Source organism: Fopius arisanus, unplaced genomic scaffold (assembly GCF_000806365.1).
Source record: "Fopius arisanus strain USDA-PBARC FA_bdor unplaced genomic scaffold, ASM80636v1 scaffold00031, whole genome shotgun sequence".
Classification (NCBI taxonomy): domain Eukaryota; kingdom Metazoa; phylum Arthropoda; class Insecta; order Hymenoptera; family Braconidae; genus Fopius; species Fopius arisanus.
In genome coordinates this window covers 929,336-947,336 of record NW_011887770.1, presented here as the reverse complement: position 1 = coordinate 947,336, position 18,001 = coordinate 929,336, and the positions used below count along the sequence as shown (strand labels likewise).

The following is an 18,001-nucleotide window of genomic DNA, read 5'->3' as shown; positions in this document are numbered from 1 at the left end:
CTGTGAGGAAAGCCGCAGGGTTATGCAAGATACGCGAGTACAAAGAGTCATGTTACCCGAAACAAGTGTAACCTCTCAAGAGAATAGCTCCACTTGAAACCGCACAACACATACAAATATGCGTCTGAATCCTCAAGTGGGTTTCGTTGGGTCTCCAGGTACCCGAGGGTCTGCCCTTTTTATTCCCTTATTTTTTTTTTCTCAATCCGACCCTGAGGTCGCGTGCCTCAATTTTTTGCCCTGGCGCCCCTTCATCAGGGGCTTTTTTTTTATTTGAATTTTTTTTTTCGGAGGGAAACACGCTCGGTCACCGGGACGGGACACATTATTAGCTTAATAACTCCAAGGGCTACCTTTTTTAATCCTTCCCGACGGGACTGGAAGGCCTTAATTAAAAAATAAACAAGCCACTGGCACGGTAAATGCGCTAGAGATTTAAAGTGCTACCTTGTTTATTTTTTTATTTTCAACGAGTCGAGTTCATTTGCATTTTGACGTTTTTATTTCATTTTGGGATTATAAAAATTTTAAAGTCATAAATTTTCGAGAGAGTGAGGAATTGAAAGCCTGAAGAATTATTTATTTTAATTCTTTAAATTATTGCATCATATATTTTTTTATTTTGAACATATAATTATTTCTTAGTCACAGGTTAAAAAAAAGAATCATCGCGAGAGGATTTAGGATATGGGACAGGATCTGTCACTACCCCGAAAAAAAAGGGCGGATACAGGTTGAGCCGACGTCAGCATGAAAAAACCATCCCCCATCTCATTTCTACCCCACAACCCTCGTCACTCTGTTTTGACACCCATACACCACTCTTTTTTCTTCCCCATGTCTTTTGAATACCACCACCCCAAACCCACCCCTCGCATTTACCCCTGACTTTTTTTTTCATCTTAAAATGCCCTGTCCTCCATTCGCCATGGAAAAAAAAATGCGACAGGTGGGCAAATCAGGTGCACAATCAAAAATTAAGAAATAATTCTCAATGTTCGAGAAAAATCGGGGAAACACAAATATCGCGAATTTCTTTGGATGATAAGACAGATGCCTGCGACCAGAATCCGATGCTGGCATCTACCGGTCCCACAAAATCCCGGGATCGCCGTCGGTCTCTGACCGTCCCAACGGCCTCGTCGATAATTCAGAAATCCATTCCGCGAATTAAAAATCCGTCAAGAAAAGAACTCCCCCCTCCCTCGATTCAATTCACAATCCCCCACCAGTTGGAGACCACCCAGAGTGGAATTTTATCTTCAATAAATTGCCTCCAACAACAAATTTCTCCAGAAAAAACAAAAACACCTCAAAAAATTATTTCCACTCTTCCTCTGTACCCCAAAAATCCGCAGTTTCGCGAAATTCCGCGGTCTCACACCCCGCGATTTTCCGCATCCCAAATAATCCGTTATGGGAGTGAAATAAAATTTCATCCAAAAAAATAGAGGGTGAAAAAAATAATTTCACGGGCTGGCAATAAAATTGCAGCGTACGTGAACTGAAAATTGGCGGAAAGTCGTAATATTGATTTTCTCGTTGAAATTTTTCGTGCGTGCAAATTGACGCGGAGTATGGTCAGCCCGAGGAGTTATTCTCATCAAGGCCGTAGGGGCTTCACCCCTCTGCCTCCCCTCTCCCCGCAATTCCCCTCTTTCTCTCAGTAACTAACGAAAAATTCCTCTCTCACACACTCTTACATTCTCCTCCACTCGAGACAAGGTCCGTATGAATAAAATCAGCAATCAAGTCCGAAAGAACGGATTTTTCCGCCCAGCCGCGATTTCATTCCCTCAACGCGAATAATTGCCATAATTCCGCATGAATTAAAACAAATAAAGAGTAATTAAAAACTATTTGCTCTGGAAACAAAAAGGACTGGAATAAAAAAAAAAAAACAGGATGAGAATTGTGCAGAAAAATAAAATGGACTAGATCCCATTTATTCTTCGCGCTCGAATAATGAATTTTATACCTAGTTTCGAGTTTTTCCTGGCAGTAACCGCAAAATCTCGTGGCTATCGGTTTTAAAGTCTCGGCTCGCCAATTTTAGCTACTTTTCAGAATTTTTGTTTCATTTATTTGAAAATCCTCGTGCACACAAGCCCCTAGTGTCATCTCTCTCTCACTGTAACGCCGTTACCATTTTATTTCACTCAAGACGGTGGCTTTAGCCATACATACACCCAAAAAAGCCCCACCTCCAACCATTAACATATTGTGTATGTACATACCCGTGAGTATGAGCGTATACATAAATGCAATTGCATTTTCGCGCGAGTACTTATTTTTAGTCGTTCTAGAAATCGCACCCTCTCCACCTTCCGCAAGTCTTTTCTCTCTCGCTCATCGTTTTTTGGTATATTCCACCATTCCTTTGCCCTCCCCCCTCCCTCTCACCCCTCTTCTCACTTCTTGCTAATCTTTTTCCGGGTTTTCAAAGCGAGCGAACACGTGTGCCAAGATTTTCCGCAGTAGAATTGAAAAAATCCCCCCTCTTCTATTTTCAATAAATACGTTTTTCACCAAAAAAATGGCGACTAAAAAGAATAACCCAATTTATATGCAATAATGGTGATAAATTATCAATAAACAATATGAGTGAATAATCTCGGTGCGTAAAAATTCAGAAGTGCCGAAAAATAAAGTGAAAATTTGGAATTTTTAACGGCACGCAAATAACTCGGTAAACTCCATAATTTTCCAAGCAAATTAAATTCTCAGCGGACCAATCAGTATTCGGAAATGCGATGTCCCACCCCACCCCCAGCCACCGTCGAAAATATATACATCTACACAAAGTGAAACGGCAGTTTAATGTAAATCGTATATTCAGAACAATCGGCGAATGCACCCACTGAATGCTATATATTCGAGAAACTGAACGAGAGTACATACACAACGAAAATCCCACCCCCTCAACCCCCATCCACCAATCCCACCCCCTGGGCGCAATGTACATTGCAATGAATAAACGGAAATTGTATCCACTCATCCCTGCTTTCCGCGAAGGGCTGCACTTTTTTCTCTCCCTCGATTCATTCATTTTTTTTTATCCATGTTTTTTTCCACCCTCCCACCCCCATCTCCCCCCACACGATTATATCCACAAGCGGTACGTGTGAGAGGGCATGAGCCTCGTGATTTTTATAATCTGCTACTTGTTGCTTTTCCCATTGCCCGGCTAGTGTCCCGGAAAAACCGAAAAATAGAGGAAAACAAAGTGAGGGAAAAACTCGGAACGAATCGTCTCTCTTTTCTCGCTGGTATCCCGTGTGTTGGTCTCTCACTTCGGACTCCCAGTGGTGTGTTGACAGTACTGAGGGGTTGGAGGGCTGGAAAAAAAAAAATGGTAAAAAGCACTGCGGGACCCTCACGGATTTAACGCGAATGAATACGACCATGTGAGGGGTTGAAAAAAAAAATGAGTTGGGGTAGTTTTCCACGGGGACTTCCCGTTCGGGGAATCCATTAGCAATCTCACGCTGCCTTTTTTTTTTCACCCTCGTTACTGAGATGGGGGTGCTGGGTAAATTGCATCACTGGAGTGATTAGATTTTCGAGATTAGACCGGTGAGGGGGTGGATTTTTTTCCATTTTTGTGGAATAGATTTGATGGAATTCGGCTATTTGATATTCAATCATCGAAACACAATGCCGTCAGCGAGCTCGAAGTATTCTATTAAAAATGGAATATCCAATTTCCAATCAATTTTCCGAAATCAAAGGAATCTGATATGCCTGAATGACACCTACGTGATGACAGTTCCATTGAATCTCTATTTTCCCGTCTGCAATCATTACCCCGACACATTCCAAATGTTTCACACGAGAAATCGTGATTTTGAGGTGAAAATTTATTCATTCTCTTTTTTATATTCCACTGTTTCCAGATTATTCAGTGAAATTGTTGCATAAAAAAACGAATCGGTAATTAAAAAATGGAATGAATGACACGAGTTATTTTTATCGGTGAATAAAAAAAAAAATGGGACGGGATGAGGCCCTGGGGCGGGGGCTGGTGAAAAATCGAGGGCATGGGCGTCTCCCTTATTTCCTCGGATTTTCATGTACGCATCCGTCAGTGAGTATCTCTCTCTTACATTTGTTATATATATGAAAGCCGAGGAGGAGAGACCATCACTCCTCTTGGCCACCGGCGTGTGCACTCTGGCATGGCGTAGTCCATACTTGCGCCCCCGATGAGGAGAAACACTCCTCGTCCCCGACCTAGCACTATTTCCCTCCTGCACAATCTCTCTCTTTACCTCTCTTTATCTCTCTCACTTTAACACACACAAATTCCTCCCACAACTCGTACGCAACGCGAACTCAGCTCAACACGTCGTGTGCGTTAGACTCGTAATGCACTTCAGTATAATGCACGAGCACCCGTGTACAGCACAACAGGGGCTAAAGTACCACCGGGGGTTGCCTATCGAAATATAACAACTGAAAAAATTACCACTCCAACTACAGCTAAAAATATTTCAACAAAGCACGCATTATTTCGAGACACAAGAATAAGAAAAAAAACAATAAATTATCATTTTCAGAATGTAATTGTCAATTACCCTCCAACTTTGACTTGTAACATTCATCGAGCTAATATTTTCGCGAGTTAATATTATAGAATAAAATTTACAGCTCCATTCATTTCTATTTCCAATTTCTAAATAACAACCCCCCGCTAAAACCTCTACTCCCCAATTCCATTAAATATCGTAATCATCCCCAATCATCAATATTTCCCTGCTGATCAATTATCAGACATTCAAAAATCCCGCGTTCCATTTAACACCCAATTATCCTCCGCTACGAAATTTCCACGCAATCCAAAAAATTGAATTCCCAAAATCCCAAGAATTCGCACCACCGCCGAAGAATTCTGCAGATCACCCCCCCTGACCCGTCCCAAAAAAAAAAATCAACATCAATCACCAGGGGTTAAAGGAAACCCCCCCTCCAAAAAAAAACATTAAGACGAAGCTTTAACCGCCACATGTACATCATAGAGTCAAGCGCATGCGCATTAACTCTCAGTACAAGCAGAATGTATTTCGCTTACCATCTCTTTTTTAACTTCCCCCCTTATGACCCCTTGTCTATCCAACCTCCTCCTCTTTTACGCCTCCTACCATCGCCCCCCCTTCGGCCCCCCCTTAGCCCCCCCTCGGCCCCTTCTCCATAGCCCTCCTTCGCCAAGGTGCATGCATTCTATGCGGCGTGCACCGCATTAGATGCATTTCTAAGTCGCGCCGCAATAAATCGTATGCATATCTTGGGACGCGCGGTTACCGGTTCCTTTTTTTTTATAATAGAAACGAATAATTGATTATCCATTAGTTGAATGGTCTGATTGAACTGACGATGGGAGGGCCGTGGAACCGGTCACCTTGGAGGTTAACTCGATGAAGAGGGAGAAGTGGTGAGGGTGAGAGAGAGAGGTACAAAGGTAAACAAAAAAAAATTTGAAGGAAGAAGGAAGACCCTTGGAGGAGAGTCACTAATGGCCGAGTGAAGACGAGGCGTGCGCACCGCGTGGTGTGCGATAGAAACTCCTGGAGAATTGTCTGGAGTAGGACAGACTGTACACACGATCTGTTGTTGTTATTTCCATTCATCGATCGATGCCGATTCGTCGGAAGTGACGAATAGTGTTTACGATAGATCTGAAGGATTTGAGATGATATGATGATGACTCGGTTGTTTCCACTTTTCAATGGGTTAACGTTGATGATGATGATGATTGGCGGGGATGAGGGGAGGTAGGTGTCAACCTCGTAATTAATAATTGCGGCAGGAGTGGCGGTTGATTTTTGGAGGATCATCTTGGAGGAAGATGTCCGGTGATTAGTGATTGAAGTTTTGGGTTGTGAAGTATTTTGGAAAGCGCGAATTGTGCAACAGTTGTGATGGTGGTGGTGAGTTCTCAGTGCTGGAGGAAGTCCCGGGTCTTCGATGAGTGCTACTTCCGGTCGAGTGAGGTTCGTTCAGTTATTTGTCATTGGTCTTATTGTCGTGGGATTGCTAACGAGTTTTATTGATTATCGATTGTTATTCATTTGCATAATGCGAATTAGGTGGGATAATGATGGGCTAGCCCTGGAGATTCATTTCCATTACCGTGGGGTCACCTGATGGGACATTTCGTGTCCCGTGAGGTATCTTTTTATTGAAAAATACTTGTTCCCACATTTTGTGAGAACACGTGGACTGCAAGACCGGGAAGTAATTATGATAATTGGAAAATTGTAATCAATGTGGGAAAATTAGGGAATTGCTGGGAAATTCAATTATTTCGGTTGATGGAAAAATCATTGGTCACTGGAGCAATCATTTTTTTTTTTTTTGATGCCACTCGGATGTTGATGGGTTGCGATGGGAAATTATCGGTTGTTATTAATTTTTTAGGGGAGGGCGGGTGAAATTGGGGTGGTAGGTGGGAGGAATATTCGGCAGGGGATTTAATCAGCGGAAATTGATTTTGGAGGATGGCTCCAAGGCCTTTCAATCGCCTTTTGGGCCTTTGCAAGAGGAGGAGGCCTTTACTCTGTGGCCGGTGTATATAACACGAGGGAAATGTTGGCCATAGGCATTTGCATAGAGGTATGGGATGACGTTGAGGATACTGTGGCCATGAGGGAGAATAGGCGCTCGATGCCGGAATGATTGACATCGATACGATATTCGTTAGCCATCATAAATTCCATGACGCGGAAAAAAAATATTCAAAAACCAATTCCAAAAATTCGTACAGCAGCCAAATTCAATTCGACATTCAACCCCAAAATAATCCACGCATCAAATAGTTACGCAATAATTTTAATTAAAACTAAATATTATTTATTAATCCATAATTTACAATATTCATCAAATATCGCGTTACCACCAATTACATGTAAAGACAGCGATTCAAATCGGTAAAATAAATATTCAGCCCTCGAGTGAAATTCTTCAACCCCTCGAAAACCAGAAAACCCTCTCCACTTCTGAGAACTGAAAACACTCCAATGTAGCAATCTCCCTCCGAAGCTCTCCGTACTTACCCTCAGCATCAAAAAACTTCAATTGCGATGACAATCGGCTCGTGAAAGCGGTTACATATCACGACTCGAGAAGAAAAAAATAAATAAAAATCACTGACCTGCATTTGTAACATCTGTCCGATCCCCTGTGGGAACCGCAGGCATCTCAATCTTCCCTCCAAAACCCCTCTCGAAGGAAATGAAAAAAAAAAAAAAAATTATAAACAAAAAATACCTTCAAGGGAAATCCGCGACCCTTCGTCCACACGTCGCCCTAAGAATGGGGGGAGAAAATAGAGAGAGACGATTGGTAACACGAGAATTTACCCCCGACATAGCTGCAACCCCCGAATTAATTCTCATCTCTCTCCGGTGTCCATCCTTTTCTCATCCCCCCGGTGGCCCCCTGTGCCGCAGGGGGTAGCCGATTCTCGTAAGAAGTAAAAATGGCGGAGGGGGAGAATATGAGAAAAAAATGGATGAAAGGATTTTTTTGGAAATTGACCCCTTTCCATCATCGAAATAAGATACAATTGACCGTGGGGTGGGGGGTCAGAGGGGGCTAGGGGATGGGCCTGGGAGAGTTTAAGGGTCAGGATGGCCCCATCAGGTCAGTTTTCGACGCGATCGCGGCGTACTAAGATGCTACGCGCTAAATTAATCAAAAAAATGATAAATATTTACCGTTAAATCGTTGAATTGTTAGCAAATTAAATTGTCATGTGATTTATTAATTATTCTGTTGGAAGTGAGAGTGGAGTTATGCCCGCGTGATGGATAATAAATTAACAAGTGGTAAAGTATATTGTAATCTTTTTTTTTTATCGAGAGCATGGGAGTTTTTTTGGTTGACAGTTGGTTTTGGGAGATTCAGTACGAATCCGATTGTTTCGTGCTGCTAATGAGGGATAAATAATTTATCGGGAATTGGAAACCGTGCTTGATGAAAAAATAATCATTCTGAGGGATTTCAGGGGTTTTGGAATGGGAGGGGAGAGGGGGGCACATTTTTTACTTCACTGTTTACAATTATATATTAAAGTTTAATCAATGTTTGACGCGGACACGATTGGTCGCGCCGAGATTCGATCTCTAACCCCCTACCACCCTTTGACACTCCCCTGCACCCATTCCATCTCTTCGTTCACCCGATAAAGCCACCCTCCCCCTCCCACCCCATACCACCGTACGTTTTCGAATAATTAATCGCAAACACTGGCATCGGCTCTCGGTTGGTCAAAGGCCGGTGAAGTGGGAGTGGAATAAAATGTGGGGGGAGAGCTTGTGCACTGGTAAATGTTCTAATTTGCATAATTTATTGTCAGAGCAATCAGAACGCATTTTATTATATTCAATTTTAAAAACATTTTTCACTGTCTCAATGAATTTTTTTTTATTGCATAAATAATTATGTGCATTTGGAAAAATTTTATATTGAATTATTTTGATGGCTGAAATATTCTCTGTGACTTGCTATATTTACGGTGGATCGATGTTGAATATTGTTTGAGGGAAAAAATAATCTCAGCCCTTCTCATTGTTAGCAAACCCTCAAGTTGAAGCTGTACACGCAAAACCCATCTCTTATTTTTTTCCCCTTCTTTCACCGCTGGGAAAAAAAAAGGGGAGAGCTGATGGGAGTCGAGGGGTGAATATCTTGAAGATGGATTGAACCTTAAAAAATGTTTTCACATTTAGCGAGGGGAATGGGAAGACAATTAGCGGAGAGGTGGTAATTTTTCAGTGATGGAATATCACCCCTTGAAAATCGATTCTCCCTGTGTTTTTTCCTTTGTCCCTCGGTTATTTTTCCTCAGACATTTCGCAGCCCGAGAGATTGAAGGAGCGACAGATTCAATTGACCTCATGCCGGAAAACGATGGAAATTGAATGGTTCGACATTTCTTACTGGCAATAGTCAAGTGATGATTAAATTTCGCTCGAATTTTTATTTGAAATAGACATTTAACGGGTGATTGGGGCAATTTATTGGAAACTCAATCCCAATATTTGACCGGGCCCCGGTGAAAAATAAATGGGGCCATGAAAAAACTTTGATAAGGAGAATAAGACGAATAAAATGAAGGAACCACCCCAATCTCCGTTTATTGATCAAAACAATCGAAGCACTCCAGTCGAAAACTCGACCCTTCGTCCCGCCACCATTGAACCGAAAAGGGAAAAAGCGAGGGGTGTTTTAGTCGCTTGGGGAAAAAGAAAGTGGAAAAGAACTGAGGGTTGGTACGACCCCTGTGTGTGTATGCGTAGGTGGGGAACAGTGGAAAGGGGCGGTTTCATCCAATCATGGCGTCAAAATGGACACAGAGAGAACTTCACTTTCATAAAAACTATAGCATAAAAAATATGACACAATTGTTAAAAATTCCTGCAAAAATCCGGACTAAATATCACACCTAAACTTCCCCCAGGGTCACACCCAGAATTAACCCAGAAAACATGAGTATAAATGCGCTGGATATTGAATGTACCCCGGTGTTATGTAAAAACAAACATTTTTACCCAATAGATTTCTCGGTGGAATCCATACATAGTTATCTAAATACATGAGACTGGCTGGATTGCTCAACAGTCAAGAATAGACTCCTTAAGCCGTGGAAAAGAACTAGAAATAAAATAAAATGGTCGACGATTTTTTAACGCTCGTAGAGAGATGGGTGTGACAAGTGGACGATAAAAATGGCGATTTGTCGCAGACAGTCGATGGAAAAATGTGAGAAAATCATTTGATCACGCAGAACAAGAGGAATAACTGATTTACACCGCCGAATATAAATTTACCGCCTGTACGAATTGAACCAATTGCGTAATGCCCTCTAGAATAGAATTTTCAAAATGGTGGATTTTTTGCAGTGAATCGCGAACGGGAACGAATTAAAAGAGGCGCCTCGGGATGGCATATCGTATTGGAAGAATATTCGGGCGAATAACAAGATTCTATTTAAAATTTATTTTGGCACTTGTCCCATTGTATTTTCACTTCCGCTGTGGAAAAAATGTGAAATATTGGTCGCGAAAGTTTTATGCACCGTTGTTCCTAGAATTCATTCTGCAAATAGAATAACAACTCTATTTTTCAGTTTTTATTTTTATTCGTCGGGGATTCACTCAGTCCAATTAAGAATTTTTACCGCGCAATTGAAGCTGAGAAAAATTGAAAAACAAGTGGAACCAGAATGATCGAAATTGCGCAATAAAATCAGACAACGAATTTTGGCTGTCGGTTTAAAATTAATTTAAAACAAAAATCGCATACAATTTATTTGGAATGAGAGAAAAAAACTGGAGCAAAGGGTTGAGAGTTGATTCAATAGAATGGGAATATGGATGCCGTCTTGATTCGATTAAAATCTAATTTTTCACGGATACTCTCTTAATTAAAACATTAAATTGATTACCACCGCGATGAAGGAGATTGGTATGAAAAACGTCAGTTGGTGGGTGCCGTCGAGAGCAAAAAGAAGGCTCAAGACGATGGAATAGGGTCCAGTTGTCTTTCCCCGAGCGACAGGGTAAGAGGTATAAAATAAATGAAAATGAAATCAATTATAAAACTGTTTGAGGAGGCGTTGTCGTTCTCGGATGTATATATCAATCCCAAAAGTGGACAGATACTGAGGTGCGATAAAGATGGAAATTGACGAAGAAGTGCAGAATAACGACGCTGTGATAGCCCGATCCTTCGATCTCCACAATTTTCTTAATTAAAAATCTACAGACTTTGCTTTCAATTAAATAGGTTATAACGAGGATCCCCTCAGTGAGTTTATTTCGTCATTTTTTTATTCACCGATACTTCGGGATGGGAATGCACTAGCGAATGATTCCGCGATTTCCAGAACTTGGAAAAATTAATTCCACAGGTTTAGAAAAAATTTTCCTAGGGGCTTACCGCGGGAGTTTGGACGGAAGACTCGATTTATTATCCCACTAAATCTCATCCCCTCCCCACCTCCCATTCTTACCGCGTACTTTTCTTTGTCCTCACTTTTACACTCTTAAAACTTTCTCCGTCGTCCGACGAAAATTTCATTATTACATCCTCCTCCCCGAGATAAGACATTGTTTTTTTTTTTCTCAAACACTTGGTAGATAAAAAAATTTCGCATCATAAATCGCGAGGGTATATTTTCTTCCGTTATTTCCCTCTATTATTTCCTTGGAAAAATTAAATTTGGAGAATCGATTTCTTAATTATTCCGTGAAAATGGGGATTTGCGTTTTTGGGGGATGAAGTTATTAGCCATTTGCAACCGCAACCGTCGAGGACGATCGGGAAGGAGAAATTCGATGGAAAAATGAGGCGAAGGAAATAAAAGTGAAGAATAAAAATCACAGTGGCACACATCCGTTAACCATCTTGACCATGCACCCATGGTAATCACGTGAACGTAACCATGGCGCGTTTCGCAGCTGTGTCTGATGTTTGGGTAGTCCATATGCCGCGGATACTGTTGAATCGAGGCAAAAGAGAATTCATCCAAAACCCCCTTTTTACCCATCATACCCCTCTCCCTCTTTATACCTGTCCCCCAGTTACCTCGGACATCTGGAGTCTTTGACTCTCAACCAGAGGCATTCACCGAAAAAAAAAAATCATGAATTACAACATCCCTCACATCCCCAAATTAATCACGCATGTGTCAAGTTATTTTTTAAGCGCCTTGTTAATTAGCTGTGTCACTTTCTCCCCCGGGCCATTCTCGGGCCGGGAATAATAAACCGCTGAAGACAATCAGATTTTTTACTTCTTCACCGAAGACAAGAAAAATGAGATCAGCCCATTCAACTTCTCGACCGCACGGAAAAACGGAATGAGAGGGTGTTTCACGGCTGAATCGGCCGCAGATTGAGCTGAAAAAGGATACTGGACGAAAACTTTCACCCGGGGTTGAAGTAATTTTTGTTTTCATTCGATTAAAATCTCGAGAAAAGTTTCACCACCGGAAACAATTGGTTCATTTAATCGAGAAGTTCATTTTTTATCCAATCGAGTTAATCACTAAAATAGTTGAATTATTTTTCCGCGTAATTTCAATTGTTTGCGTACAATTAAGTACTCTTTCGAGATTGCGATCGATGGATGGCGTTTCCTGATCCTTCATCTTCTTACGATTTCGATTAAACACGAAAATCGATATAACCAGAAACGTTGTCGAAGCACGCTCGGATGATTGGGTTAGTCGGGTGAGGCTAGGTACCGTGACACGTTGGCAATCGAGCGATATACCAAGTGGTATACGAGAGTGGGTGTGGGAATAGAGTTGGGATTCTGATGTAAGTGCCATCATCACACGAGTCTCCACCTGAAGTCTCTTCACCTGGGTCAACCCAAAAAAAAAAAATCCCCATCGCCTTCAAACTCTCCCTCCAATACCCCATTATCTATTTACCTCCCGTTCATCTCGGGAAATTCTTCCCCGAGTAATAACATGAAATAACCAAACTCATTGCCATGATTGAAAGAAAAAAAAAAGTCGTCTAAATGAAATACAGGAGTTCGTTAGTGGCCGGAGCCCGCGGATTACTTTCCCATTTAGATTTTATCACCGCACCGCCATTTTCCCCATTCCCGGTGGATCGACCACCCGGTGAGACCGGCACATTCGAGAGTAAGAAAAGACATCTCCTTTGTTTTTCCTAATTACCCCCCGAAAACGGCGACCTACCCAAATGATCATTAGGCGACCAGCCAAGAGGGTAGTCCTCACTTTCATTACAAAGTACCAAATGGCCCGTGCGCCACCGAAAAAAAAAAGAGAACGCACACATGCACCCAGACAATACCCCAGATTACGGACAAACACCGCATAATGATTGATTAATATGCGCACCTACCTGGCATACTCACCCTGTCCACCGATGGGGTCCAACAAAAGACTTACCGTACAAAAATCCCGTTGTCCACCCATGGGTCCGGAGCGTTTAATCCAAGAGCCATCATCATCGCACCTGGTAGCAGCTGCTCTGCCCATTCTGCAAAGAAAAAAAAAAAAGAATCGTGAATCCTCAACGATTCCTCGGGGCAACCCTTTCGATTGTTTTATACCTCACCATCCCCCGGAGATCCACAACCCGACTGGTCACCTCGGGCAGCTATTCTGACATTTTTTCTGGCATTCCGCTCCTCTCCCTCCAAACAAAGACAAAGACCTGGACAAAAAAAAAAGCAAGCACCGAAGAAGAGATGAAAAGGGGAGAAGCCCTGGCTCCCCATCTACAAATTGTCTATTTGGGGTTACAATTTCGGATGCGCAAGGACGCTCGTTAAGGGCTTAACCCCTTCCAACCAAGAATAGGAAGTAACCCCTTCTGAAGGAGAGATCTGGTGCGAGCTGGAGGCGACGAAAATCCATTATTCGTCTTCTGTTCAGAGTGATAGTTTTTACGTATGGAAATGAGCTGGCATTGTATCAAAAGAAGCACCTATCGTGCCGTTGAAAGAAAAAATGGCTGAAAAAAGAAAACTCATAACCAGGTCAAACGGTGTTATCCGGTTGAGATTCTTATTGCAGGTTGTACGGAAGGACAACAATGAGGGTAGTCCGGTTTCAGGTTTGAAGGGTTGCGATGAGATGATGGTCACATGATGAAGAACGGCACAAGATGAGGAGCCGTTGCCTGATGGAACGGAGGGTAGACCTTTTTGGGGTGGCTTGTTGCAACAGTATCAACCAGATAGGAAGGCTATTCAGCGTTGTGTAACGGTCGGCATTCAAGTGACGCTGTTAGACAATCGATACAATTAACGGGGAGCACCTGAACAGCACGGGAAATTCAATCCACCGGGTTTGTTCGCTGGACCACTGCATGATGATGATGATGATGATGGTTTTGCAAAGAATCCACTGCCAGAAGCATCACCAAAACTCGTGAATTCGGGACAATAGTTCATAGACACATGGACAGACGACTTAATAGGACTAACGAATCCTTCCTGGCTAGTCCATTCACTCGGACAATGCTTCCCTAGGTGAGAAAAAAAGTCGTTCACCATTCTCATTATAATCCTAGACACCAAAGCCGAAATCCTGTCCATTATCTCAGAACAATATTGAGCATCCTGATTTTTGGGGGAAAAAATGACGGACGTTCCATTTTGCTGGAGGCAGCCCCTGACCGTGGACGATATTTCCAGGGTAAAGTGTCTAGTCGATTCTGTCTACAAATGAAATGGAATTGAGGGAAAGGCCAGCACGAACGAAGAGAGAATTGCCGAGATGGAGGAATTTGGCTGTACAATTTGCACGGTTTGTGGCACGCGTATCCTTCCAACAAGGCAAGGCCTTGGTTGTGGTCAACGTCAGGATTTGAGAAATACAGTACTCTACCAAGACGTAGCTACCCCAAATGCATTTGTAGACAACCAATACCAAGTCTGAACACCAAGGAGCTGTTGTATTGGTTGTGGAGTTGTAGTGATGCCTTACACGCATATTCGATTGAGGAATTGGTGAGGAAGAACAGCATCAGCAGTAGCTAGTACGTGGTAGTGCATCGAGTTACGGTTTCGAAATTGAGAGCAAGGGGTTCGGAGGGAGGTAAAATTGGAGTAGGGGATCAACGAAGCACGCGTGTTAAAGCTTGCCTGCCTCTCCCCGCGAGCAAACCATCATCGACTCCAAAGGATGGTGCGTGTATGTGTGCTAACCCCCCGTTTGGACATTGGGGTGGATGTACAAGTATATATGAGGGGGAGTTTGGGTGGAGAGATGGAGGTTTACCAGTGGCTTCTCTCACACTGGCTGTCTATCCTGCTTCCACCAACTGCATCGGACCTTCTAGGTGAGGGATGCCAGTAGCACATACACAATCATTGCGCGCGCCCCGCGCAAATGTCCAAACGGGAGGGTGTTTCAACACTGGGTGTGTATGTACCGGGCCATGATGGTTTAGGTGAGGTGGCCGGTTTTGGTGAGGTGAGGTGGGGGCGCCCAACACGGGGCCACGGCGCAGTTGCTGCTCAGACACGGGGATGCTCGCAATGCCTCTATCAAAGGTTACTCATTATTTGTGATTTAAATATTTGTGATTTTTAACGATTAAATTGTTATAATTCAACCTAATCCGCGATTAATCCGAGTTTGAAGGAGTTGGGTGGGACTGGGGGGTTTGAATTGTGATTAGGAAGGATCTCTGGTATTTGTGGGGGAAAATCATCTTGGGCGGATGTCTCAGTGATGATTTTTGATGGTGTGACGTGGGTAACGCGACGCGCGGCGAGTTTCTAAAGTGTGTGGGTTCCACGTGGTGAGAAAAGTCGGGAAAGCCCCTCAAGGCGGCGCCGGGGGTAAGGGTTGCGCGGGTTGAGGGTTGGGTAAGGAGGTCTCACGGGGTGATGGGGGGGTCTCAGAGGCACGGCAACGTCGCCCTCCACGCTCGCACGTCTTATCGCGGCTCTAGGTGATAGCCCTGAAGGCGCGGGTGAGGTTGGTTACGGGGGTGAGAAAGATGGCGGGGGGTAAGGGTGAATGCACACTCCAAGGGGTGGATGTCAGATATCGGGGGAAGGGGCAAAATTCAAAGACGCTCATTCGTTAGAGTGGGGACACGTGACTCTCTTATTATTACCGCGGTTTTTTATCGAGGGGAAGCGGGAAATTTGAATTTTATAATGACGTCTTCGGGGTTTTTGTGGAATAGGAAATGGCCGCCACACTCACGTCATGGACGATGACTTCATGACTACGGGGGAGCGTTTGAGTCATCGATTTTTCAGGGTGGAGCTTTTGTTGCGTTCGGGGGCGGAAGTTGATGATTTAAAAAATTTTTTTTTTATTCTTTTGTAGCGGGGACTACTAGATAGGTTACTGGAGATCCTTTTTAAGTCATGATTTAAACGGGGTGATTGATTAATTGGGAAATTAGTCATTCAGAATGTCTTTTGAATTTCTGTTTCAGACGCGTCGCACTGTGTTGTTATGTGTTGTAATAGTAATTATTTCATTGAAAAATTAATTTCACCGTTCGTATAAACACACACAAACCTTAACACCGATTTAACCGTCTGTGTACAAGAGATACCATAAAAAGCCGAATAATACAACCACAATATAAATAAAGTCTGAATCAACTCCAAGAACATCAAAGTAAAGAAACTGTAAATTTGAATTTTTCATTTGTCGACGTATTGGAAAATTTTTTATTAAAAACCGGATCTAAATTAAAATCCTTATTTCAACATCACGGATCAAGTTTTTCATTTTGCAAAATTTCTACAAAATTGAAACTAAAACGACGAAGTGATATCTAAGAAACAAAAAAGATAGAAAGCAAAAAAGAAAAAAATCAAGAAAAAAAGCAAAAAAAAAACGGAAAGATTTTAAAAAAGAAAAAAATTTAAGCAAATTGCCTTAGAAAAAAAAATAAACCAAAAATATACCATCAAGGAACAAAAAGAGATGAAACAAAAAACATAAAAAAAAGTTGAAGAATAAAAAGTTTTAAATTAAAAAAAAAAGAAGAAACCAAAAAAGTAACTCTTTAGACGAAGAAGATAAATTGTAAAGATATGACTAAAGTATATTTTTAACAAGTTTTGAGAAACTTTAGATTTTAAAAGTAAATTTAAACAAAAACTCAAGCAAACTCAAGATTTTAAATTTAAATAAAAACGTAAACAATGAACAAAAAAAAAGCGATTAAAAATTCTTTATAATCTAAAAATGTGATCTAAAAGTCGTTGCTACCAAGAGAGCCTTATGTCCTTGTTTCAATTAGTTCGGTTCACAACGTAAGTACCTAAACGACAATTACTTGATAAAATTGCATGAAAATATTGATTCCCCCAAAAAATTCCCCTACCAACCAATTGAGTCCCTATCGAAGATAAGCTCAACCGCAAAAGACAAACCATATGGAATCACTTCCATTTTCCCCCTCGACGTCAAACCTCGATCAAACTCAATATTCGAAAAAAAATCCATAAAATATCCATATCACCTGCCTCAGCCCCAATTTCATTCCCGGATTCCCCAAGATAATAAAAAATCCCGGAAAAATAGTCTCAGGACCCCCAGCGCACGGTTGCCACCCGTAAAACCGACGCGCCCATGCAAAGAAATCCCGCTTCCATCTCCTATTTATGTTGGCAACCCTGCGCTCCACCATGGATTCCCTCTTTCAAACCCCAATCGATTGACTACCAATTTCCCATTTCCAAAAGCACCCAACAAAGTCAGCCCCTGCCGAGTCATCGAAAAAAAAATTTCCCGGAATTAAACGAGACGCGGAATGCCGGTGCAAACATGCAGCCCAGGCAAGTCCGGGAAAGACCCCGGGATTGCTATCGCTAAAAGGGGGGGAGGAACCCCATTGATGGAGTGTGAGTGCAGAGGGAAAATTTTTTCGATGATTTTAAACTACATAGCCCATTCCGCTGCTACACATTCATTCCACCAGGCGGTAGTCGCGAGCGGGGTACAAAGGGGGGGACCGGGTGCATGATGGTGTCCCGGAAGGGTGGATGACGAGAGAGACCGAACAACCAGGGGATGGGGGGGTCGAGGGTGGAAAACGCGTGCTAGCCAATGTACACTCGCCCCTGTTGCAGTAACTTGGTAGGAAAAAAAAAAATTCTTTTTACCCCCTTCCCACGAAACCCTCAACGTATTGATCCCAGAGTCATTCAAAATGGCGGCTGGCTGGTAGAGTCAGCCAATGACTGTCTGAATCGATGACTGCAGGCGCATCCAAAACCCACCCCCTCCTCCTCTCAACTTCCACTCGGCTTGGCTATTTCCTACCCTCACCCTTGTCGTCTCCCCACGTCCCCCCATCCCATCCCCCTTTGTATTGTATTAGTATGCGTTTGCAGGCGAAACTGGCCAATACGAATGGGGGGCCAATGGGATGCCGCCAACGCGTGGCACACACAGACTAAATTCTCTCTCTTGCGGGTACCATGGCCCACACATACTTCGGGGTATCCAACCGATCACAAACCCCTCGCC

At 42.7% G+C, this 18,001-nt stretch overlaps 1 protein-coding gene across 6 annotated transcripts in view; it reads left to right on the top strand.

The window, feature by feature from the left end:
• Nucleotides 1–16,512: 16,512 nt before the first annotated feature.
• dati (datilografo) overlaps nucleotides 16,513–18,001 on the top strand; it is a 57,218-nt gene continuing 55,729 nt past the window's right edge. For all 6 annotated transcript variants that reach the window (XM_011303349.1, XM_011303347.1, XM_011303348.1 and 3 more), the window contains exon 1: nucleotides 16,513–16,782. The gene's annotated coding sequence lies outside the window, so the exon portion shown is untranslated. The remainder of the gene's footprint in view (nucleotides 16,783–18,001) is intronic.